The sequence below is a fragment of the Hordeum vulgare genome, chromosome 6H (assembly GCF_904849725.1).
Source record: "Hordeum vulgare subsp. vulgare chromosome 6H, MorexV3_pseudomolecules_assembly, whole genome shotgun sequence".
Taxonomy (NCBI): Eukaryota; Viridiplantae; Streptophyta; class Magnoliopsida; order Poales; family Poaceae; genus Hordeum; species Hordeum vulgare.
The window spans coordinates 108,661,506-108,686,428 of record NC_058523.1 but is presented as its reverse complement, the minus strand read 5'-3'; the positions used below and the strand labels follow the sequence as shown (position 1 = coordinate 108,686,428).

At 43.8% G+C, this 24,923-nt stretch overlaps 1 pseudogene; it reads left to right on the top strand.

Annotated features, from left to right (window-relative positions):
* Positions 1-584: 584 nt before the first annotated feature.
* Positions 585-23,136, top strand: LOC123405175 (annotated as a pseudogene).
* Positions 23,137-24,923: the final 1,787 nt, after the last annotated feature.

Below are 24,923 nucleotides of genomic sequence, written 5' to 3'. Positions count from 1 at the left end.
TGGTTTTCTTATTGCCGCAAATGAAATTAACAGTAATCTCTCTGATGTTTGCTTGCATATCTATGCTGAAAGTCTAGAACATCTTTAAAATCATCAAGGAAAGTCTAGAGCTCTCGTGCCGGACCTGGCGCGTACGGACCGGCGGGAGGGAGAGGCCCCTTTCGGTCTGTTTGACAACATGGAGTTCGGATTCGAGCCCTTAGGTGGACAGAGTCCTTAACTCCCCATAATGCCCAAACTAATCCTCATTGCAACCCCTTAAAGGTTTATAACTGTTTGATTCTTTGTGAATTGCACAGATCGATGCTCACATTGGCGGGGTCGATGACATTGCATTCTCTCACACCAACAAGTCCCTATCAATTATTACATGTGGCGATGACAAACTCATTAAGGTGAGGTTGCTCATTATGTCACTGTTGATGTCTATATAACAAATATGTGTAGGTTTATGACGTGCCATATTTTTTTTCTTTTTTTTTCTGCATACTGCCTATATTCAACACATGCAATGCTTGGTGTTTGGCCTACAAGGCTTTCGGTATTGCCTTCTCTTGCTTTAGTTTCTTGTGGAGGGTGATGCTAACTGGACTGCTTTGATTTTTTTATGTCATGTAGTCTTAACTGGCAACATCAGCTCTGCAAGAATCCTAGACCAAACCCTGACATAAAGACACTCTTCACGGATCATTCCTGTGCTGCTCCTACCAATGGAGCAAGAGCTCCCCCCCTGCAAATGGTCCTCTTGTTGGACCAATCCCCAAGACAGCTGGATTCCCTCCGATGGGTGCTCATGCTGTATGTATCACAGCTATAGTTGAACATTTTGACATTTTATATCATCCTATCATTTACTATATTCTCAATCTCGCAGCCGTTTCAACCTGTGGTTTCACCATCTCCAAATGCAATTGCTGGTTGGATGACAAATCCCAATCCCTCTTTACCACATCCTGCTATTGCACAAGGGCCGCCCGGTCTTGTTCAGCCACCAAACACAGGTATCATAAAACTGCAGTTCAGCAAAATGGTGTATGTCACTGTTCCAATGATGTTTGATTTTTTGTTTGGATGCTCTATTTGTTTACAACGGCATTTCTAAAGCATCCAAGGACTCCTACAAGTGCGCCTGGCATTGACTATGAGTCTGCAGATTCTGAACATCTGATGAAAAGAATGCGTGTAAGCCAGCCAGATGAGGTATTTGGGTGAACGTGGACTTTGCCATAGTTTCTGCTCTTTGCTCATTTCTGTAACAACAGATTGATGAAGCAGTTTTGACACCTTACAAAACTATTTCAGGTGTCATTCTCTGGTGCAAGCCATCCTCCCAATGTTTACAGTCAAGAAGAGCTCCCCAAACAAGTTGTTCGCACACTCAATCAGGGTTCTAATGTTATGAGCCTGGATTTCCATCCTGTTCAACAAACTATTCTTCTAGGTACATGCTTCAAACACTTAGCTTGGTTCTTGAATTTTTTACTTTGTTAGTGCATATTGTGTATTTTAATATCTCTGCTGTAAAACAGTTGGAACAAATGTTGGTGACATCGGGATATGGGAAGTTGGTTCACGCGAAAGTATAGCACACAAGACATTTAAAGTTTGGGACATTGGCTCCTGTACCTTGCCATTGCAGGTCATTATTTGAATGATAAATTCTTGGATCTATTTTATTCCGTTTTGTTAGCCACTTCTAATGTGTTGTAAGCCTGCAATTAGCAGCATTCTGACTTATATTGTGAGTTCTGAACTTCTAATGCATAAAATGTGTTGTTCTTTGTTCAGGCTGCACTAATGAAAGATGCTGCAATATGTGTCAATAGGTGTCTGTGGATCCCTGATGGAAATATTCTAGGTATGGAAACAGGCAGTTCAGCTGCACTATTAATACGCGCCATTTTTCAATAAAAAGATAGCATTTGGGCATCGTTTTGTGCTCGGGAGTGCATATCATTTGGGCATGCTTCTCTGCTCAGCTGCTAAATGTTGTAAACAAATTTGCAGAACGGGATGAATCTGAAAAGCTGAAGACCTGGAGGAGGGGAGGAGGAGGGGACTCCGGCGGCGTCGGGCGAGGGTGCGGCGGGGGCCGGGGCGGGCGGCGCCTCGTCATCCGGCGGCTGGCGGCGGGGCCGGGGCGGGCGGCACGGCGAGGGCCCGAGCCGGAGGGGGCGGCGCGGGGCCGGCGAGGGGCGGGGCCGGCGAGGGGCGGGGCGGCGCAGGGCGGGGCGGCGCAGTGCGGGGGAGAGAGTATGCGCGGGAGGGTGAGAGAGAGAACGGTGAGAGAGAGAAGTTAAGAGAGGTAGGCACGGGGGATAAGGCACTTTTCTTTGCCCTCAGCCAGCTGTCGGCAAAGACAGCCGTTAGTCTTTGCCCTCAGCTGGCTGTCGGCAAAGACAGCCCCCGTTTTTTTTCCTGGTCGAGGAGGCGACTGTGTTAGCCCCTATGCCGTCAGCCTTTCTATGCCGACAGCTTTTTTTGTCCTTTGCCGTCAGCTGGCTACCGGCTTAGATAAAGCGGACGGTAGAGATTTTATTTGCTGTCAGCCCCTCCTATGCCGTCAGCTTACATTTTGGCTGAGGGCAAAGTCTCTTTGCCGTCAGCCCCGTGAAATTGCTGACGGCAAAGCTTAAAGCTGTTGGCAAACTAGCAGATTCCAGTAGTGTTGGATTGTGTATTATGAATTTGAAATTGTTTGATGTGTATCATATAATTAACTCCTGGATACTTGTGGTGACATTGGAGTATCTTGGTAACATTAGAGTTAGTTGATGTGTATCTTATGATGTTATTTTAGTACGAACTCTTGAATAGATCGATCGTAAAGGATCACTTGGTGTTATGTTAACGTTAGTACTAACTATTGGATAGATCAATCGGAAAGGATAACATTATGGTGGTTTTGTACCCTACAAACAATTTCTTCTTATGTTACCCGTGTTGGAAATATGCCCTAGAGGCAATAATAAATTAGTTATTATTATATTTCTTTGTTCGTGATAATCGTTTATTATCCATGCTATAATTGTATTGATTGGAAACACAAATACATGTGTGGATACATAAACAAAACACTGTCCCTAGTAAGCCTCTAGTTGACTAGCTCATGGATCAAAGATGGTCAAGATTTCCTAACCATAGACAAGTTTTGTCACTTGATAACGGGATCACATCATTAGGAGAATCATGTGATGGACAAGACCCAAACTATGAACGTAGCATATTGATCGTGTCGTTTTATTACTATAGTTTTCTGCGTGTCAAGTATTTGTTCTTATGACCATGAGATCATATAACTCACTGGCACCGAAGGAATGCCTTGTGTGTATCAAACGTCACAACGTAACTGGGTGACTATAAAGGTGCTCTACAGGTATCTCCGAAGGTGTCCGTTGAGTTAGTATGGATCAAGACTGGGATTTGTCACTCCGTGTGACGGAGAGGTATCCCGGGGCCCACTCGGTAATACAACATCACACACAAGCCTCGCAAGCAAGGTGACTAAGTGTAAGTCACAGGATGTTGAATTACGGTACGAGTAAAGAGACTTGCCGGTAAGGAGATTGAAATAGGTATAGGGATACCGACGATCAAATCTCGGGCAAGTAACATACCGAAGGACAAAGGGAATGACATACGGGATTATATGAACCCTTGACACTAAGGTTCAACCGATAAGATCTTCGAAGAATATGTAGGATCCAATATGGGCATCCAGGTCCCGCTATTGCATATTGACCGAGGAGTGTCTCGGGTCATGTCTACATAGTTCTCGAACCCGCAGGGTCTGCACACTTAAGGTTCGGTGACGTTTCGGTATAGTTGACTTATAGGTGTTGGTAACCGAAAGTTGTTCGGAGTCCGAGATGAGATCCAGGATGTCGCAAGGGGCTCTGGAATGGTCCGGAGGTAAAGATTGATATATAGGAAGTACTCTTTTGGTCACCGGAAAAGTTTCGGGCTCATCAGTAGTGTACCGGGTGTGCCGGGAGGGGTGTCGGGGACCATCGGGAGGGGTGTCACGCCCCAAGGGGTCTCATGGGCTATGGGAAGAGATAAACCAGCCCCTAGTGGGCTGGAATAAGTTCCCACTAAGGCCCATAAGGTTTGAGAAGGAAAAAACACAAGGTGGAAAGGGTTTCCAAGTGGGAAGGTGGAATCCTACTCCAAGTGGGATTGGAGTAGGACTCCTCCACCTCCAATTTCGGCCAAACCTTGAGAGTTTGAGGCTGCCTCTTCCCCTCCCTCCCTCCTATATACACTAGATGTATTGAGGGTTTTTGAGACACAACTTTGCCACGTGCTGCTCGACCCTATACCACGCAGTTTTTCCTCTAGATCGTACTTCTGCGGTGCTTAGGCGAAGCCCTGCCGGAGTAGATCATTACCACCACCGGCGCGCCGTCATGCTGTCAGAGAACTCTTCTACCTCTCCACCCCTCTTGCTGGATCAAGAAGGTGGAGATCGTCATCGAGCTGTACGTGTGTTGAACGCGGAGGTGTCGTCCATTCGGCACAAGATCGGAACGGATCTTGAGATGGATTGCAAGAAGGTTCGTGAGACGGATCGCAGGACGATTCGTTGGAGGGATCGCGGGACGGATCGTGGGACGGATTGCAGGATGGTTCGTGGGGCGGTTTGAGGGACGTGAAGATGTTCCACTACTTCAACCGCGTTTCTTAACGCTTCTTGCTGTGCGATCTACAAGGGTACATAGATCCAAATCTCCTCTCGTAGATGGACATCACCATGATAGGTCTTCGTGTGCATAGGAAAATATTTGTTTCCCATGCAACGTTCCCAACAGTGGCATCGTGAGCTAGGTTCATGCGTAGATGTAATCTCGAGTAGAACACAAAGGGTTTTGTGGACGGTGATGTTCGATTTGCTGCCCTCCTTAGTCTTTTCTCAATTCGGCGGTATTGTTGGATTGAAGCGGCCCGGACCGACATTATTCGTACGCTTATGAAAGACTGGTTTCATCTCTTGACATGCAGCCTTGTTGCATAAAGATGACTGGCGGGTGTCTGTTTCATCAACTTTAGTTGAATTGGTTTTGACCGAGGCGGTCCTTGGAGAGGTTAAATAGCAATTTTCACATCTCCGTTGTGGTTTTTGCGTAAGTAAGATGCGAGCTACTAGATACCCATAGCAGCCACGTAAAACATGCAACAACAATTAGAGGACGTCTAACTTGTTTTTGCAGGGTATGCTTGTGATATGATATGGCCAATGACGTGATGTAATATATTGGATGTATGAGATGATCATGTTGTAATAGTTAATATCGACTTACACGTCGATGGTACGGCAACCGGCAGAAGCCATAGGGTTGTCTTTAAACTAACGTTTGTGTTTGCAGATGCGTTTACTATATTGCTAGGACGTAGCTTTAGTAGTAATAGCATAAGTAGCACGACAACCCCGACGGCGACATGTTGATGGAGATCATGATGATGGAGATCATGGTGTGGCGCCGGTGACAAGAAGATCGTGTCGGTGCTTTGGTGATGGAGATCAAGAAGCACATGATGATGCCCATATCATGTCACTTATGAATTGCATGTGATGTTAATCCTTTTATGCACCTTATTTTTCTTAGAACGACGGTATCATTATGAGGTGATCTCTCACTAAAATTTCAAGACGAAATTGTGTTCTCTCCGAATGTGCACCGTTGCTACAGTTTGTCGTTTCGAGACACCACGTGATGATCGGGTGTGATAGACTCAACGTTCACATACAACGAGTGCAAAACAGTTGCACACGCGGAACACTCGGGTTAAACTTGACGAGCCTAGCATGTGTAGACATGGCCTTGGAACACAAGAGACCGAAAGGTCGAGCATGAATCGTGTAGTTGATATGATTAGCATAGAGATGCTCACGACTGAAACTATTCTCGACTCACGTGATGATCGGACTTGAGATAGTGGATTTGGATCATGTACCACTCAAATGACTAGAGAGATGTACTTTTTGGGTGCAAGTTCTTGAGTAATATGATTAATTGAACTAATTATCATGAACATAGTCTAATGGTCTTTGCGAATTACGATGTAGCTTGCGCTATAGCTCTACTGTTTTTATATGTTCCTATAGAAAATTTAGTTGAAAGTTGATAGTAGCAACTTTGCGGACTGAGTCCGTAAAACTGAGTATTGTCCTCATTGCTGTGTAGAAGGCTTATGTCCTTAATGCACCACTCGGTGTGCTGCACCTCGGGCGTCGTCTATGGATGTTGCGAACATCTGACATACACGTCTTTGATGACTACATAATAGTTCAGTGTGCAATACTTAATGGCTTAGAAGCAAGGCACCGAAGACGTTTTGAAAACATCGCAGAACATAAGAGATGTTCAAAGAGATGAAATTGAGATTTCATGCTCGTGCCCTTGTTGAGAGGTATAAGACCTCCGACAAGATTCTTTGCCTACAAAGTAAAGGAGAAAAGCTCAAATCGTTGAGCGTGTTCTCAGATTGTCTGAGTACAACAATCGCTTGAATCAAGTGGGAGTTAATCTTCGAGGTGAGATAGTGATGGTTCTCCAAAGTCACTGCCACTAAGCTGCTAGAGCTTCGTGATGAACTATAAACAAATCAAGGATAGATGTGATGATCCTTGAGTGATTCACAATGTTTGACACTGCGAAAGTAGAAGTCAAGAAGCAGCATCAATTGTTGATGGTTAGTAAAACGACTAGTTTCAAGAAGGGCAAGGGCTAGAAGGGATACTTCATGAAATGGCAAACCAGTTGTTGCTCTAATGAAGAAACCCAAAATTGAACCCAAACCCGAGACTAAGTGCTTCTCTAATGAGGGGAACGGTCACTGAGGTGGAGCTACCCTAGATACTTGGTAGATAAGAAGGCTGGCAAAGTCGACAGAAGTATATTTGATATACATGATATTGATGTGTACTTTACTAGTACTCCTAGTAGCACGAGGGTATTGGATACCGGTTCGGTTGCTAAGTGATTAGTAACTCGAAATGAAAGCTATGGTATAAACGGATACTAGCTAAAGGCGAGGTGACGATATGTGTTGGAAGTGTTTCCAAGGTTGATGTGATCAAACATCGCACGCTCCCTCTATCGTCGGGATTGGTGGTAAAACTTAAATAATTGTTATCTGGTGTTTGCGTTGAGCATGAACATGATTAGAGCGTGTTTATTGCAATATGATTATTCATTTAAACAGAATAATTACCCTCAATGGTTTATTGAATCTCGATCGTAGTGTTACACATGTTCATAATATTGGTGCCAAAAGATACAAAGTTATAATGATAGTACCACTTAGTTGTAGCACTGCCACTTGAGTCATGTTGGTATAAAATGAATGAAGAAGCTCCATCCCGATGGATCTTTGTACTAACTCATTTTTGAAACGATTGAGACATGCAAACCATACATGTTGGTATAAACGCATGAAGAAACTCCATGCGGAAGGATCGTTTGGACTCACTTGATTTTGATCACTTGAGACATGCAGATCATGCTACATGAAACAAGAGAGTAACTTCTTGGGAGTAATATATTTTTGATGTGTGCAGTCCAATGAGTGTTGAGGCACGCAGTGGATATCGTTATGTTCTTACTTCACTGACGATTTGAGTAGATACATGAGTATTTACTTGATGAATCACAAGTCTGAAATATTGAAAAGTTCAAAGTTATTTCAGAGTGAAGATCATTGTGACAAGAGGATAAATTGTCTACGATATGATGATAGAGATGAATATGTGAGTTACGAGTTTTTGGTACGCAGTTAAGACAATGTGAAAATTGTTTCGGAGTTCATGCCACCTGGAACACCATAGTGTGATGATGTGTGTGAACGTCATAGCCACGCCCTATTTGATATGGTGCATACTATGATGTCTCTTATCGAATTACCACTATCGTTTATGGGTTATGCATTAGAGACAACCGCATTCACTTTAAATAGGGCACCGCGTATTTCCGTTGAGATGACACAGTATAGACTATGGTTTGGAGAAACCTGAGTTGTCGTTTCTTAAAAGTTTGGGGCTGCGACGCTTATGTGAAAAAGTTTCAGTCTGATAAGCTCGAACCCAAAGGGGATAAATGCATCTTCATAGGATATCCAAAACAGTTGGATACTTCTCCTATCTCAGATCCGGAAACAAAGTATTTGTTTCTAGAAATGAGTCCTTTCTCGAGGAAAGGTTTCTCTCGAAAGAATTGAGTGGGAGGGTGGTGGAACTTGATGAGGTTATCGAACCATCACTTCAACCAGTGTGTAGCAGGGCACAGGAAGTTGTTCCTATGGCGCCTACACCAATTGAAGTGGAAACTGATGATGGTGCTCATTAAGCTTCGGATCAAGTTACTACAAACGTCGTAGGTTGACAAGGTCGCGTACTACTACAGAGTGGTACGGTAACCCTGTCTTGGAGGTCATGTTGTTGAACAACAATGAACCTACGAGTTATGGAGAAGCAATGGTGGGCCCGGATTCCGACAAATGGCTAGAGGCCATGAAATCCGAGAAAGGATCCATGTATAAAACAAAGTGTAGACTTTGGAAGAAGTACTTGATGGTAGTAAGACTATTAAGTAAAGATGGATCTTTAAAAGGAAGACACACGATGATGGTGATAAGTCACTATTAAGAAAAGCTTGACTTGTCGCAAAGATGTTTCTGACAAGATCAAATAGTTGACTATAATGATACTTTCTCACTTGGAGCGATGCTAAAAGTCTGTTAGAATTATGTTAGTAGTTGTTGCATTATTTATGAAATATTGCACATAGGATGTCAAAACTTTGTTTCCTCACCGGTTTCCTTGAGGAAAGATTGTATGTGATACAACCAAAAGGTTTTGTCGATCCTAAAGATACTAACAAGTATGCAAGCTCCAGCGATCCTTTCATGGACTGGTGCAAGCATCTCGGAGTTGGAATATACGCTTTGATGAGATGATCAAAGCTTTTGGGTTTGTACAAGGTTTATGAGAAACTTGTATTTCCAAAGAAGTGAGTGGGAGCACTATAAAATTTCTGATAAGTATATGTGGTTGACATATTGTTGATTGGAAGGAATGTAGAATTTCTGTAAAGCATAAAGGTTTTTTGAAAGGGGTTTTTCGAAGGAAGACCTAGATAGAGCTATTTGAACATTGAGCATCAAGATCTATAGAGATAGATCAAAAATGCTTAATAGAACATTCAAATGAAATGCATACCTTGACAAAGTTTTTGAAGGAGTTCAAAATAGATCAACAAAGAAGGAGTTCTTGGCTGTATTGTAAGGTGTGAATATGAGTAAGACTCAAAAGCCCGACCACGGCAGAAGAAAGAGAAAGTACGAAGGTCGTCCCCTATGCCTTAGCCGTAGACTCTATGGTATAACATGCTGTGTACCGCACCTGATATGTGCCTTGCCACAAGTCTGTTAAGAGGTACAGAGAGTGATCCAGGATTGAATCACTGAACAACGGTCAAAGTTATCCTTAGTACCTAATGGACTAAGGAATTTTTCTCAATTATGGAGGTGGTTAAAGAGTTCGTCGTAAAGGGTTACGTTGATGCAAACTTTGACACTAATCCGAATAACTATGAGTAGTGAAACAGATTCGTATAGTAGAGTAAATATTTGGAGTATTTCCGAATAACACGTAGTAGCAGCATCTATAAGATGACATAAAGATTTGTAAAGAACACACGGATCTGAAAGTTTCAGAACCGTTGACTAAAACCTCTCTCACGAGCAAGACGTGATCAGACCCCAGAACTATATGGGTATTGGATTCATTGAAATCACATGGTGATGTGAACTAGATTATTGACTCTAGTGCAAGTGGGAGACTGTTGGAAATATGCCCTAGAGGCAATAATAAATTAGTTATTATTATATTTCTTTGTTCGTGATAATCGTTTATTATCCATGCTATAATTGTATTGATTGGAAACACAAATACATGTGTGGATACATAGACAAAACACTATCCCTAGTAAGCCTCTAGTTGACTAGCTCGTTGATCAAAGATGGTCAAGGTTTCCTAACCATAGACAAGTGTTGTCACTTGATAACGGGATCACATCATTAGGAGAATCATGTGATGGACAAGATCCAAACTATGAACGTAGCATATTGATCGTGTCATTTTATTGCTATAGTTTTCTCCGAGTCAAGTATTTGTTCCTATGACCATGAGATCATATAACTCACTCGCACCGGAGGAATGCCTTGTGTGTATCAAACGTCACAATGTAACTGGGTGACTATACAGGTGCTCTACAGGTATCTCTGAAGGTGTCCTTTGAGTTAGTATGGATCAAGACTGGGATTTGTCACTCCGTGTGACGGAGAGGTATCTCAGGGCCCACTCGGTAATACAACATCACACACAAGCCTTGCAAGCAATGTAACTAAGTGTAAGTCATGGGATCTTGTATTACGGAATAAGTAAAGAGACTTTCCGGTAACGAGATTGAAATAGGTATGCGGATACCGACGATCAAATCTCGGGCAAGCAACATACCGAAGGACAAAGGGAATGACATACAGGATTATATGAATCCTTGACACTGAGGTTCAACTGATAAGATCTTCGGAGAATATGTAGGATCCCATATGGGCATCCAGGTCCCGCTATTGGATATTGCCCGAGGAGTATCTCGGGTCATGTCTACATAGTTCTCGAACCCGCAGGGTCTGCACACTTAAGGTTCGGTGACGTTTCGGTATACTTGATTTATAGGTGTTGGTAATCGAAAGTTGTTCGGAGTCCCAAATGAGATCCAGGACGTCACGAGGAGCTCCGGAATGGTCCGGAGGTAAAGATTCATATATAGGAAATCCTGTTTTGGTCACCGGAAAAGTTTCGGGCTCATCGGTGGTGTGCCGGGAGTGGTGCCGGGGACCATCGGGAGGGGTGTCACGCCCCAAGGGGTCTCATGGGCTATGGAAAAAGATAAACCAGCCCCTAGTGGGCTGGAACAAGTTCCCACTAAGGCCCATAAGGTTTGAGAAGGAAAAAACACAAGGTGGAAAGGGTTTCCAAGTGGGAAGGTGGAATCCTACTCCAAGTAGGATTGGAGTAGGACTCCTCCACCTCCAATTTCGGCCAATCCTTGAGGGTTTGAGGCTGCCTCTTCCCCTCCCTCCCTCCTATATATACTAGAGGTATTGAGGGTTTTTGAGACACAACTTTGCCACGTGCTGCTCGACCCTATACCACACAGTTTTTCCTCTAGATCGTACTTCTGCGGAGCTTAGGTGAAGCCCTACCGGAGTAGATCATCACCACCACCGCACGCGCCGTCACGCTGCCGGAGAACTCTTCTACCTCTCCGCCCCCTCTTGCTGGATCAAGAAGGTGGAGATCTTCATCGAGCTGTATGTGTGATGAACGCGGAGGTGTCATCCGTTCGGCACTAGATCAGAACTGATCACGAGACGGATCGCAAGAAGGTTCATGAGACAGATCGCGACACGGTTCATTGGACGGATCGCGGGACGGATCGTGGGACGGATCGCAGGAAGGATCGTGGGACGGTTCGTGGGGCGATTCGAGGGACGTGAAGACGTTCCACTACATCAACCGCGTTTCTTAACGCTTCCTGTTGTGCGATATACAAGGGTACGTAGATCCAAATCTCCTCTCGTAGATGGACATCACCATGATAGGTCTTCGTGTGCGTATGAAATTTTTTGTTTCCCATGCAACGTTCCCAACAACCCGGTAGATAAGAACTTTGGAGTGATTCTTCATTGCACGTTGAGGGATGGTTATGTGATCCAATTATATTAGCATTGTTGACAGATTGCACTAGCGAAAGGACGGAACCTAGGCCTTGTTTTCAAGCATTGTAATACCGTTTGTGATCACTTTTGTTACCTACTACCTTGCTGTTATTTATTGTTACTATTACAAAAATCAATCTCTACTATCAGTACTACACTTGTATCACCATCTCTTCGTCGAACTAGTGCACCTATACAATTTACCATTGTATTTGGTTTGTTGGGGACACACAAGACTTTTTATTATTTGGTTGTAGGGTTGTTTGAAGGAGACCATTTTCATCCTACGCCTCCCACGGATTGATAAACCTTAGGTCATCCACTTGAGGAAATTTTTCTAATGTCCTACAAAAACAAGTTGTGTAGTAGACATCAAGCTCTTTTCTGACGTCGTTGGCGGGGAGGTGAGTGCTTGAATGTATATCTTTAGATCTTGCAATTGAATCTTTTAGTTTCGTGTTTTATCACTAGTTTGGTTTATATAGAAAATTAAAAAAATGGAATTGAGGTGGCCTCATATTATTCGTCTTTATATTGTCTTTCATGAAAATGATGGTTCAGCAAATTGTGCTCAATTGGTAGAGGAAGAAGTTGAGAATTCCAATGATCAGCATGATAGTGATATTATTAGTGTGAATTCTCTTGTGTTCATGATGCTAATGATATGCAAATCCAGAAGCTTTGGGTGCCATGTTTGATGAATATGATATTTTTAGTCCCCCATGTTTTGATGAGCAAAACTATTATGATGATGGCATGCCTCCTATCTATGATGATTATTTTGATGACATGTACGCTATAAAGAGTAATGATAACCATGAAACTTGTCATCATGATTTTAATATTCATTGTGGTTATGTCAATCAAGTGCCTCATGATGGTTATTTCGTTGAGTTTGCTCTCACTATTATGAATGAGAATAAGTTTGCTTATGTGGAGAGTGATAAAATTTCTATACTTGTAGATCATGAAAATAATCCTGTATGTGATAGTTATATTTTTGAATTCCTTGAGGATGCTACTGAAAATTATTATGAGGTACGAACCTATGCTTGTAGGAATTGCAACAATATTAAGTTTCCTCTCTATGTGTTCAAATTTTTGCAGTTATACTTGTTTTTCCTTCCTATGCAAATTTATTCTTGATCCCATGAATTATTTGCTAAAAAAACCCTATGCATGGGAAGTGGCTTAGACTTAAATGTGCTTGCTATATGTTTCATGATGCTCTCTTGCATGTTTCAACTATTATTCCTATACGAGCATCATTGAAATCATCCTGCCTAGCTAAAAGGCGTTAAAGAAAAGCGCTTGTTGGGAGACAACCCAACACTTTTACTTTCTGTTTTTGTGTGATCACATGATTAAGCTACTGTGTTAATCATGTTTCATATCTTTTATTTCAATAAACTTCTAAGTAAAGCCTTTGGGATAGTGTGGATAGATGCTTGTTTGATTACGTGCAAAAACAGAAACTTATACGTCCAATGCAGAATTTATTTGATTTTACTGGAGCATAAAAAACTTTTGAAGTTTTTAGACAATTTTGGTATAAAAATTCTCTATGTTTTCCTCATTTTTCAGAATTTTTAGAGTGAGGGAAGTATGATTTTAGTAGAGATCTTCACATACTATTCCTTTTTGACAAATTCTGTTTTTCATGCATAATTTGTTTGTTTTAGTATTTCCATAACTTATATTGAGAGATATAAATTTTGGGAATGATAGAATACATTAGGTATTATGTGAGAACAATTATGAATCTTGTCTTGCTAGTACCTAAGTGAACGATCTATATTTATCATACTAACCCATCTCACAAAGTTCCGTTAAGTTTTGTCTGATTGAAGTTTACAAATTTTGGTTGACATACCAATATGACGAGAATAAGGAGAAGCAAGAACCTAAGCTTGGGGATGCTCAAGGCACCCACAAGGTAATATCCAAGGAAGACTCAAGTGTCTAAGCTTGGGGATGCCCCCGAAGGCATCCAATCTTTCATCTCCAACATTATCGATATATCTCACTTGGAGCTATATTTTCATCACATGATATGTGTTATTCTTGGAGCGTCATTTTATTTTGTTGTTCTCTGTTATATGTTATTTATAATATTGTTTTCAATAAAAAGTTTGAAGAATTGCCTTTAGAATGCTTGAACTGCATATGTGATGAGTGTTGTATAAAAACAGAAACTTTTGTTGTAGTACTTGAATTATCATATTTTATTGGAACATGAAAGTTACTGAAATTTTTCTAAAGTACGGTCTTAAAAATTATTTATCATGTCCTAAAGTTTCGGAATTTTTGGAGATACATAAGTACATTTTTATATAAATTACCACAGACTATTCTGTTTGGACAAATTGCTGTCATAGTTTTGTTATGTACTTATCCTAGAGTTTTCATGGCTTATATTGATAGATATAAATTGTGGAAATGATAGTATACCGTACCTAATTTTGAAATTTATTATGCACGTTGTCTTGGCAGTACATGAAGTGTGGTTTTGTTCTTATGTGTACTAACCTATATCACGAGTTCTTTTTGAGTTTTGTGTGGATGAAGTTTTTTAGAATAGGTGAAACCGTGATATGAGAGAATTGAACGAGATATAAAAGCTCAAGATTGGGTATTCCCAGGGTAGCCCAAGTAAATATTTCAAGAAGACTCGAGCATCTAAGCTTGGGGATGCTACGCATCCCACCTCTCTTCATCAACTATTATCGGTTAGCCTATGTTGAGCATTAATTTTTATTTGTCCACATGATATGTGCTATTCTTGGAGCGTTATTTTTATTTTGCTTGTTATTTAATAAAATACTCAGATCTGAAAATAGTTATTTATAGAGAGTGAGAGCCCTGACATAGCTACTTGATTGTTAACCTACTCATTGATCTTCACTTATATCTTTTCAAGAGTAGTTTGATGTGTACTCTTGAGCTTCACTTATATCCTATCAGTAAATTATGAATCAGTGAAATATCATAAATATGAAATTAAAAATTTGATTTATGCTTGAGAAGTAGCTTCACCTCTAGTTTATAAAGTAAAATCTATTGAAGTTTGACAATCACAATATTGGTCATACAAGCAATTCATGAATGATTCGTATAAGGAAGAGAACTTTCACATATAAATATAATATCTTGGAAATATTCTATGATTGTGAATACCCATTCATTATTTTCAAACTTGAGCAAATTAGTTGAAGTTGGACAAGGAAGACAACGTAATGAGTTATGGTTGTGTATATTTGCATAGAAGTTATATTGTTATGGATCCTCCAACATGTGGTATTTGCTTAGAACCTTTTGCCAGCCAAAACTTCGTACTAAGTAGAGATACTACTTGGGCATCCAAAAACCCTTAAACCCAGTTTCTTGCCATGAGATTCCACTATATCTACCTATATGCGGTATTACCATGTCGTTCCAAGTAAATTTGCATGTGCCACCTCTAAAATTTCTAATGAGCATCTGTTTTGTGTTCCTGGACCGCTCATGGAGCGAAAGGGGCGTTCAGTATCTTTCATGTTAAGCGGGTTATTCTCATGATGAGTGTTTATTCACTCGTCCTTGCATGAGAGGGGCGGTAATAGGGATTCCCGGTCCCAAAGAGAAAAAAATGAAAATAATTAAACAAAACTCCCCCAGGAATGTTGTTGGTATGGACGGTACCCGTGGATTCTGCTAGCCGTGGAGTGTGTTCGTTGGTGGAGAGGGAGTAAACATTTAATTGTACCGCTTGGTAACCACCTCTAATGTGTTTCACTTGGAAGATATTGATAACTCTTGGTCGTAACATTGACAAGAAGGCTGCCCCCCCCCCACCAAAAATCATATTCATCTCTGTTTTAAAGAATGAGCTCTGGCACATATTGTCACATCCCTAAACCTTAAGCTAGATAGCATTGTGCTCATGTCTTCTTTGCATTTGCATTCAAGAAGTTCCAACAAAAACAACAAAGTGGCAAAGGAAAAACTCTAAACCCTAGCCACCATTTCAATTAAAGGAAAATTCAACTAGTTCAAAATCAATGAACCCAAAATGGCCTCAAGAAATGTTCAAACTTTCTGATAAATCATGAAAGTAAATGAGCATTAGAGAAAACTATTTTCTTGACACTTTAAGCATTTTAAATAAATGCAAAAGCCACTGGTTTCAAATTTAAAAATTTGAAATCAGAAACTATAATTTTCCAAAAATGTTGAAAGTCTTGGAAATGAGTGGGGATATTATAACAAATATTTCAGGAGGTCAAAATTAGTTTTTACTTTTTGTTTTGGAGCTGAAATAATTAGCAAAGCAATAAATAGCAAAACAGAAAAACAAAAGCAGAAGAAAAAGGAAAAGACTTACCTGACGCCCAAGCCAGGCCCATCCCATCTCGCCGCTCGTCCCCTTCCCCGCGCCAGTAGGCAGCAGGAGGTGGCTGCTGCCTCCTCCGACGCGGCCACGGACCTGCGTGCCTGCCTAGCCGCCGGTTCGCGCTGGCGACGACGGGGATAAGCTCCCCAGAGCCTCCCCTATCCATTCCCCGCCTCGGTTCTTCCCCTCCACCCGGATCCCCTCCTTCTCCCTGCTGCCGCCATTAGAGCCGAGCCCGAGCTCGAGCTGGCCGTGCCCCTGGCCATAGGATCTCCTCCGCGAGCACGCCATTAGTCAACCTCGTCGCCCTGGTCGCCTCTGCAGAAGCCGAAGTCCCCTCGAGCCCTGCAACGCCCGCAACGCCGTCGTCTTCTTCCTCCGGCCGCCGGACCTCTCCCGTCGATTCGTCGCCCCCAGGCCTTCCCCGAGCCGTCTGAGCTTTTCTCTGCACTCCCTGTGAGCATGCGGTGGTTTTCCCTAAGTTTTCCCCGTCGATCCCCTCCTCTAGCCCTAGTTTCACCGGAGCCCGACGAGCACCGCCGCTGCCGCTCGTCGCCGGTAGCCCTCCGATGTCCAGCTCGTCCTCCCGTGAGCACCAGAAGCTCGAGGACGACGCGTAGATGCCGTAGCAGCTAAGATCTAAGCGTAAATCCCTCTGATTCAAAGCCCCCGACGACGCCCGAGCTTCGGCCGCCGCTCCGGCTCGTCGCCGACGCCTCTTCCGGCGACCCTAGCCTCCCCAGTTGGTCCTGCCAGATCGGCCACTTCGCGAGCTTGCTTTAGCTGCCAACCGCGTGCGTTTTCGTGCGATGCAGCGCCGTCTAGGTCGCCTCCGGCGAGCCCTCCGCCGCGGGTTTGGTCGCCGGCGACCACCCTCCGGTGGCCGTCGACGTGGCCGGCCATTAGGGCCTAATCGCCCTCCTCTGAGTCGCTGACAGAGGGCCCCACGCGTGGTCAAACCCCAATTAGGGGCTGGTCAGCGCGGGATTAGTCCCAGAGAGGCTGACCAGTGGGGCCCCCCTGTTAGGTTTGACCTGCACAGGTCGGCTGACCTGCTGACGTCAGCCTGATGCAATAAATGGAATTTCCAGTATAAAAATAATTCAGGAAATTGCTAAAAATTGCAAAAATCATAGAAATTAATCTATAACTCCAATGAAAATAATTTATATATGAAAAAGTATCAGAAAAATTCAAGGATTCTGATTATGCTATTTTCAACTATGTTTGAAAAAGTTACAGAACCCTAAATTGTGAAATAAGGAATAATTCAATTCTTTTAATCACTTTATAAATGGAATTTGCAAAAATATCCAAATTTCATTATAAATGCCATGATCACACACTGCCCTAGATGTAAATCAGTACCATAACATGACATTTCATGCATGTTAACATTAGGTTGATCTGAGCATCAGGTCGAATCAATTAAACCGGTATCCGGGAATACCCGTTTGAATTGCTATTCGAATGTGATTCAAATCAACTCTAAACCTAAAACATCTTGATTATAATAACTTATCACTTTGCATTCTCATGCCATGCTCATGCATCATTTTGATTGCATATGATTGTTATTGAATGTTGCCGTTCACTTCGGTAGGCTCCGCACCCCCGGATTCCACAGAATATCCGTCCGACGGATATCGTTCCTCCTCTGAGAAACAAGGCAAGCACCCTTTTTGATCATCCCGATAACACCTATGTTCTTGCTCCTGCACCTATTTAATGCATTAGGACCAAATGCTTCAACTGTTTTTGCCACGATAGTTGGACCCACTTCCTTTGCATGACTTAACCTTGTCACAGTAAATAGCCGAACCTTGCAACCTAGCATACCTGGTAGTTGCTTGAGCTATGATGTGCCTTATCCTGCTATGCATGCAATGCTTAGAGTTGTGTATGGTCTGTCATCTGGGAGATGAACAGAAATGTGGAATGTGTTCGGTAAGCAAAGGTCGTGTGTTGAACTTGATTTGGTAAAGGTACCGGTGAAAGGCTATGTAGGAGTACATGGCGGGTTGTTTCATCGGAACCGTCCTTAGGAACTGAGTTCCGTGTATGTAATCCAAGACTAGATGCTACCACATGCTGGGCCCTGAAATATGACCCCGCTCGTCCTATTAATCGCGTAGTACTCGGTCCAGGAGTTGCAAGTAGTTTCTGGTGTTTATAGTAATGCTGGAGGCCGTGCATGGTGCTGACCTGAGAGGTGGACCGTGATGCGGTAGGCAGTGGCACGGTGTACCAAGTGGCACCCGGATGGTGGGCTTGGGAACCCTGCGCACATCGTTTGAGGCCGTGGCGGAAACCTCGGCCGGACTTCCGTACGAGTTACTCTCAGATAGGCGATAAACCTGGATTAGGTACTAGTCTGGTTAACGGTCGTGGCCGACTCCCTCGCTGGGCTTCCGCTTGAAGGTTACCGAGGTGCATGACGTGCACATGGCGATAAGTGGCGGGAGCGTGTGTGACGAAGTACACCCCTGCAGGGTTATGATCTATTCGAATAGCCGCGTCCGCGGATATGGACTACTTGGAGACATATGTTGTTCATAGATAACTTCAATGCCTACTCCTAAAATTGTCAAGGTAAGCGTGAGTGTCGTGGATGGAATTTCCGTATGGAGACGGAATGATTCCACGATAGTGTATTGTTGTGGTGTTAGTGGACTCGTGTGCAAGAAATCAAGTTGTCAAAACTAATTTCAAAAGCAAGTTGTCTAGCCACGAGTCAAATGCTGGCTTCCCGCATGAAACCCCACAATACCTTCTTGATACCTTGCATGAGTAGTTAGTCATACTAAAGTCTCGCTGAGTACCTTCGTACTCATGTTTGCTTAATAATGTTGCAGAGGTCGCTAATGACCCTAATGGAGGGTTCTTCGTAGACATCGACGACGACGAGTAGCTGGTGTCCCAGCTACGATCTGGCCCTACGTCGGCTCCGTAGTATAGTCAGGCCATGTGCCTTCTAGTTGCTCTGTCTGTACCCAGACAGTTTATAACTCTTCCGCTGGCTTGTATTGTGTGACTGATATTATGGGTCGTAAGACCCTTAATGTGTAATAATATGTGTGTGGCTCTTCTGAGCCTCTTAAATAAAGCTTGTATGTTTATGGTTATGTTGTGATGCCATCGATGTATCTATACATATCGGTATGCCATGCGTACGTGTGTCTTACTTGATATGTATGGGGTTCGAATACCTAGTCGTGAACTTTAGTAGCACTCCTTACAAGGAAATGCCCCTTTGTGATCCAACGAGCCTTGGTAGTTCTCTACTGCTCCGGACACATTGGTTGACCGGCATGTGTCCTTCTTAGCTGCTGTGTCTGTCCCCTTTGGGAAATGTCACGCGACGTAATGGAGTCCTTGTAGCTTGCTACGACTCGTCTACGTTCGTTGATGACCGACACCTGCTTTGTTGGGTCATGTATGCCTGTCCTTGTGCGGAACTGCCACTTTGGTTTATGACTAGACATGTCGATCCGGGTTCTTTGACATTGGAATGCTAGCGACACTATCGCATACGTGAGTCAAAAGACGCAAACGGTCCCGGCTAAGGTAAGGCTGCAGCCGTGGAGTTAACCGTGCGTGAGACCACAAAGGGATGCGATGTGTTACAGGCTGGATTCCTATGGCTTAGGATCGGGGTCCCGACACATATGCAAATCCCTGCTTCCCTTCGTGAAGGGACAATCTATTTACTTTCATGTTATTTATTTTTCACGTTGAGTCAATTTCCTGTTCCAACCTCAATCTATTTATTGGCAAGCATCATGTGGTGGGGAATGATCTAGGCATGTATGACCAGTCAAATATATTTGATCATGACTTATTATTATGGACAATCATCTCTATGATTAATGAGTTGGGAGGCAAAAAATTAAGGCCCTATCTTTCTATGTGTTCGATGGATACTAGCAATCATAGAAGACTATATGATGATTGAGTATGTGGAGCTCTAACTTATACTTTGTTGAGAATAAGTTGAATTGCAATTGTGTGGTGACTAAGAACATATGTTGTTAAGTTTCAAGAGAATTCATTGTTTGAACCATAACATGTGAATTGGTTGCTAATTTATCATGATGAGTTTTATGAGAAAGAGTTGTTGTTATGATGCTAGGAAAACTGGTTGAAATTATCATTGGTCAAACTTATGCACTATGCTAGCATTCACACTTCATAAATTATTTCTTGTATCATATACCTACTCGGGGACGAGTAGCAATTAAGCTTGGGGATGGTGATACATCTCCAACGTATCGATAATTTATGAAGTATTCATGCAATATTCACCTATGTTTACAATAGTTTTATATGGTTTTGATGCACTTTGCATGATTTATTTAGAACTAACCCGGACTGATGCTGTTTTCAGCATAACTACCGTGGTGTTGTTTTTTGTGCAAAACTCAAAGTTCTCCAATTGCGATGAAACTTTTTGAAGATTTTTTTCAATAAAAGAGGCAGTAGAAGCTTCGTTGAAGGCCCAAAAGAGCCACGAGTTGGGCACAACCCACCAGGGCGTGCCAGAGGACCTAGGGGCGCCCTGGTGTCTTATGCTCTCCTCGTGTCCCATCTTTGCGTGAAACCAACGCTCAAAAATACTATAAATACAGAGACCTCCAAAAATAACCCTAGACGAGAAGTTTCGCTGCTGCAGGCCTCTGTATCCACAAAAAACCAATCTGGAGACGTTCCTGTACCCTGCCGGAGAGGGGGAGATCATCTCCGGTGGCCATTTTCATCATCCGGTGGGGGCCATGACGAGGAGGGAGTAGTCCACCCTCGGGGCTGGCGGTTTTTACCACTAGCTATGTGTTCAATCTCTCTCTCTCTTTTGTGTTCTTGAGATGGCACGATCTTGATGTATCACGGGATTTATTAATATAGTGGGATCATATGGTGTTTTCCCTTCCCTATCTTGTTGTGATGAATTGAGTTTTCCCTTTGAGATTTTGTTAGTATCGGATCGAATATTTTGATGGATTTGAGAGCACTTGATATATGTCTTGCATATGAATACCCGTGGTGAAAATGGGGTATTATATTGATTCACTTGATATATGTTTTGGTACTCAACTCGCAGATTCCCGAGGTGACATTGGGGTAATCTATGCATAGGGGTTGATGCACGTTTTTGTCCTACTTTCTCCGGTAGAACTCTTGGGGCAATCTTCGGGTTCTTTGTGTTGGATTGATTATTATGAATCTGAAATTGTTTGATGTGTATTGTATAATTAACTCATGGATACTTTTGGTGACATTGGAGTATCTAGGTGACATTAGATTTGGTTGATGCGTATCATATGGTGTTATTTTAGATGAAGTCTTGAATAGATTGGTCGGAAAGGATAACTTGGTGTTATGTTAGTACGAACTCTTGGATAGATCGATCAGAAATTATAACTTTATTGTGGTTTAGTACCCTACAAACTATTTCTTCTTATGTTCTCCGTTAGATATGAACTTTGGAGTGATTCTTAGTTGCACGTCAAGGGATGGTTATGTGATCCAATTATATTAGCATTGTTGAGAGATTGCACTAGCGAAAGTATGGATTCTAGGCCTTGTTTCAAGCATTGCAATACTGTTAGTGCTCCCTTTTGTTACATGCTACCTTGCTTTTTTTTTATTCTCCCTATTACAAAGATCAATATCTACTATCATTACTACACTTGTATCACCATCTCTTTGTCGAACTAGTGCACCTATATAATTTACCATTGTATTTGGTGTGTTGGGGACACAAGAGACTTTTTATTATTTGGTTGCAGGGTTGTTTGAGAGAGACCATCTTCATCCTACACCTCCCACGGATTGATAAACCTTAGGTCATCCAGTTGAGAGAAATTTGCTACTGTCCTACAAAACTCTACGCTTGGAGGCTCAAGAGGAGTCTACAAGAACAAGTTGTGTAGTAGACATCAGCCGTACCTAGGGTTTGTTCGCTGGTCTTCTTGACCGGCTGCACTGGAGAGTATTTTTCCCGACCTCTTGATCCGTTTTTCTCTTTGTTCCATCAGTCGCTCTGATCAGTGTTTTCTTTTTCGTTTTTCGATCTAAGATCGGTTTGCGTTGCCCGTCCCACCGTCGACCACTTCGCCTCTACTCCGATTTTGGCACGACCCGACCTCTACACCAACCCGATGGATCGCACGATGCGGCGGCCCCTCACGGTCATTGACAGCATGTTGGTCTTCCCGTCGCCTTGCTCCGGACATCGCTGCCCTTCTCCGATCGGGACTACTCCATCACTACCCGCCTCCATCGTGCGTGTACGGCTGATCGACTATCTCCTCGCCAGTCGTGTCGCTGGTTGTCGGGCTCACCCGCTCTGGTTTATTCGGGCTCGTCCGCTGCCGGCCCCATCGATGGTTGTCGGTCACGCCCGCTCCGGTCACATCGGGCTCGTCGGTTCCCGGTCCCATCGCTGGCTGTAGGGGACGCCCGCTCAACTTGCATCGAGCTCGTCGGCTGCCGGCCGTCAGGCTTGCTGACGTCGGCCGCCTCCCTCGTCGTCCTCGCCTGACCGGCTACGTCACGATGACTGCCTTGTCATTCGCATTGGGCCGGCTGTCGGCTCTAGCTACGATCGTCATCGTCGTCTTCATTTCAGGCGCCAGCACCCGGCCTCCACCGAGCGACGTCCCTGACCTTGTGTGTGATCAGATTGATCACCCGCCTGTCCATGATCCACTTTATCTACACCGTGTGACACATCTAGCCCATCGGTTGTGTGTGCCTCTGAAGGTCCCATGAAGACTCTCCCGAAAAAAGCATGCCCCTCCACCGATCGAGCATCCTGCTGCTGCGGCGTCGCCCCGTCGGGCTACACTGCTACCCCCCTGTGGTTCTCCCCGCGGCTACACCTACTCATGTGTTGCCGCTATGTCGCCCCTTTGGGTCGTAGTGCCGCGACATGTGGCCTCGCTTCATGCGACCCGCCGCTACACCGCCCCTTCAGGCTGTAGTGTCGCGACACGCGGTTTCCCCAGCCGCCCGAGGCCATCCCACTGGCTGCACCGACCCACGCATAGTTGCTAAGCTGCCCCGTAGGGCCGTCGTGTCGTGGCCCACCGCCACCCTATGGTCTTCAAGCCGTCATCCCGACCCATGTGTTGTCCCTTCATCGCCCCTTTGGGTCGTAGCGACGCGGCACGCGGTACACTCTATCGTCCATGTGTGTCAACTTCTCCGTAGAATACTCCACACCGACTCCCTTAGTGCGGGACCACCACCGTCTGTGTCGGTCTTCGTCATGTTGTCGGGTTCTTCATTGCCTACTTCGAGCATCGCTACCTGATGATGACATGATGGAACTATACTCCTCGCCCCTTGTTGGTTATCCCAAGTGGAAAGTTGAGATGTAGGCAGCAGCAAATTTCCCTTACACGGGGACTGTAAGGTTTATCGAACCAGGAGGACTCCAAGAATCAACAAGTAGGCGTCTGCTGCTCTGGCACTAGTAGAAGACGAGGACCTGCACACACAACAAATAACTTTGCACCCAACGAGTTCAGAGAGGTTGTCAATCTCTCCGGCCTTCTCGTTTGCAAAGGATCAAACACAAGCGGGAATAGCGATGGTGATTGCAATGGAAAAGGAAATGAAAGCAGTAAATGGTGGAGGTGTAAATAATGGTGGAAATATGTACCAGAGTCCCATGATGTTCACTAGTGATGTCTCTCTCCCAAAAGACGATAAACAACTATGTTGGGTAAACAAATTACAGTTGGGCAATTGACAGAATTATAAACGCACTGCAATGCTAATCATGCTACAAGAAAGTTAGAGTCTCATAAGTATGGGAAGTACGCCAAGACAAGTAGACCGTTTATCCATCAGCATCTACTCACTAATCATCCACCTTGATATATCTATCCAGAACATCTCGCTGGTATTAAGTTGTGAGCCCCATCCAAAGTGTAAACTCAAAGCAACGGGCAACTTCATTAACAAACTTTGCGTAAGGTAAACAATCCTTGCAACCATGGTCACAAGCACGTTGTTTTCTCCCTTGTGGCAACAGCACATCCCCTAGTCTCATGTTTCTGTCACTCAAGTTAGACATCAGGGGCATGAACCCACAATCATGCATAACGCTCCCTGGTCACAATAGGTAAATTACATAGATGACTTGATCATGTAGGGCAGCTCACAAGGGCTAAGCATTGAAGCACAAGATTGGAGAGAAGACATCAGATAGCTACTGGTCATGGACCCATGGTCCAAGGGGGACTACTCATGGCACGTCCGGGAAGCGTCCATGGTGGTGGAGAAGCTCCCGGAGGTCAATCCTCGCTCCAGCAAGGTGCCGGGAAGATGTCTCCTGGCGCTCGCGATCTGAGAAGAGCTACGGCGGCGGAACGGTGGTGAAATTCGTGATGCCGGATATATCTTTAGGGTTTTCTCTTCGAAAAGTAAATATAGGACAAAGGAGGGCGCTAGGGGGTGGACCAGCTACCCACGTGACCTGGTGGCGAGGCCAGGAGGGGGCCCACGCCAGGTGGCCGCCTCGGCGAGGCCTGGCTCCCCTCTGGCCCACCTTGGTGCTTCCTGAAGCTTCCGTCACGCTAATTTTTATATATTATTCTTGGGATTTTTTGGGCACTGGAAATTGGGGTAAAGACATCAGCACACAGAAACTGGCACTGGGTTGATACGTCCCAAACGTATCTATAATTTTTGCTTGTTCCATGATCTTTTGGGTGACATTGTTATATGTTTTGTTACAATTTTATATCATTTTCCACATATT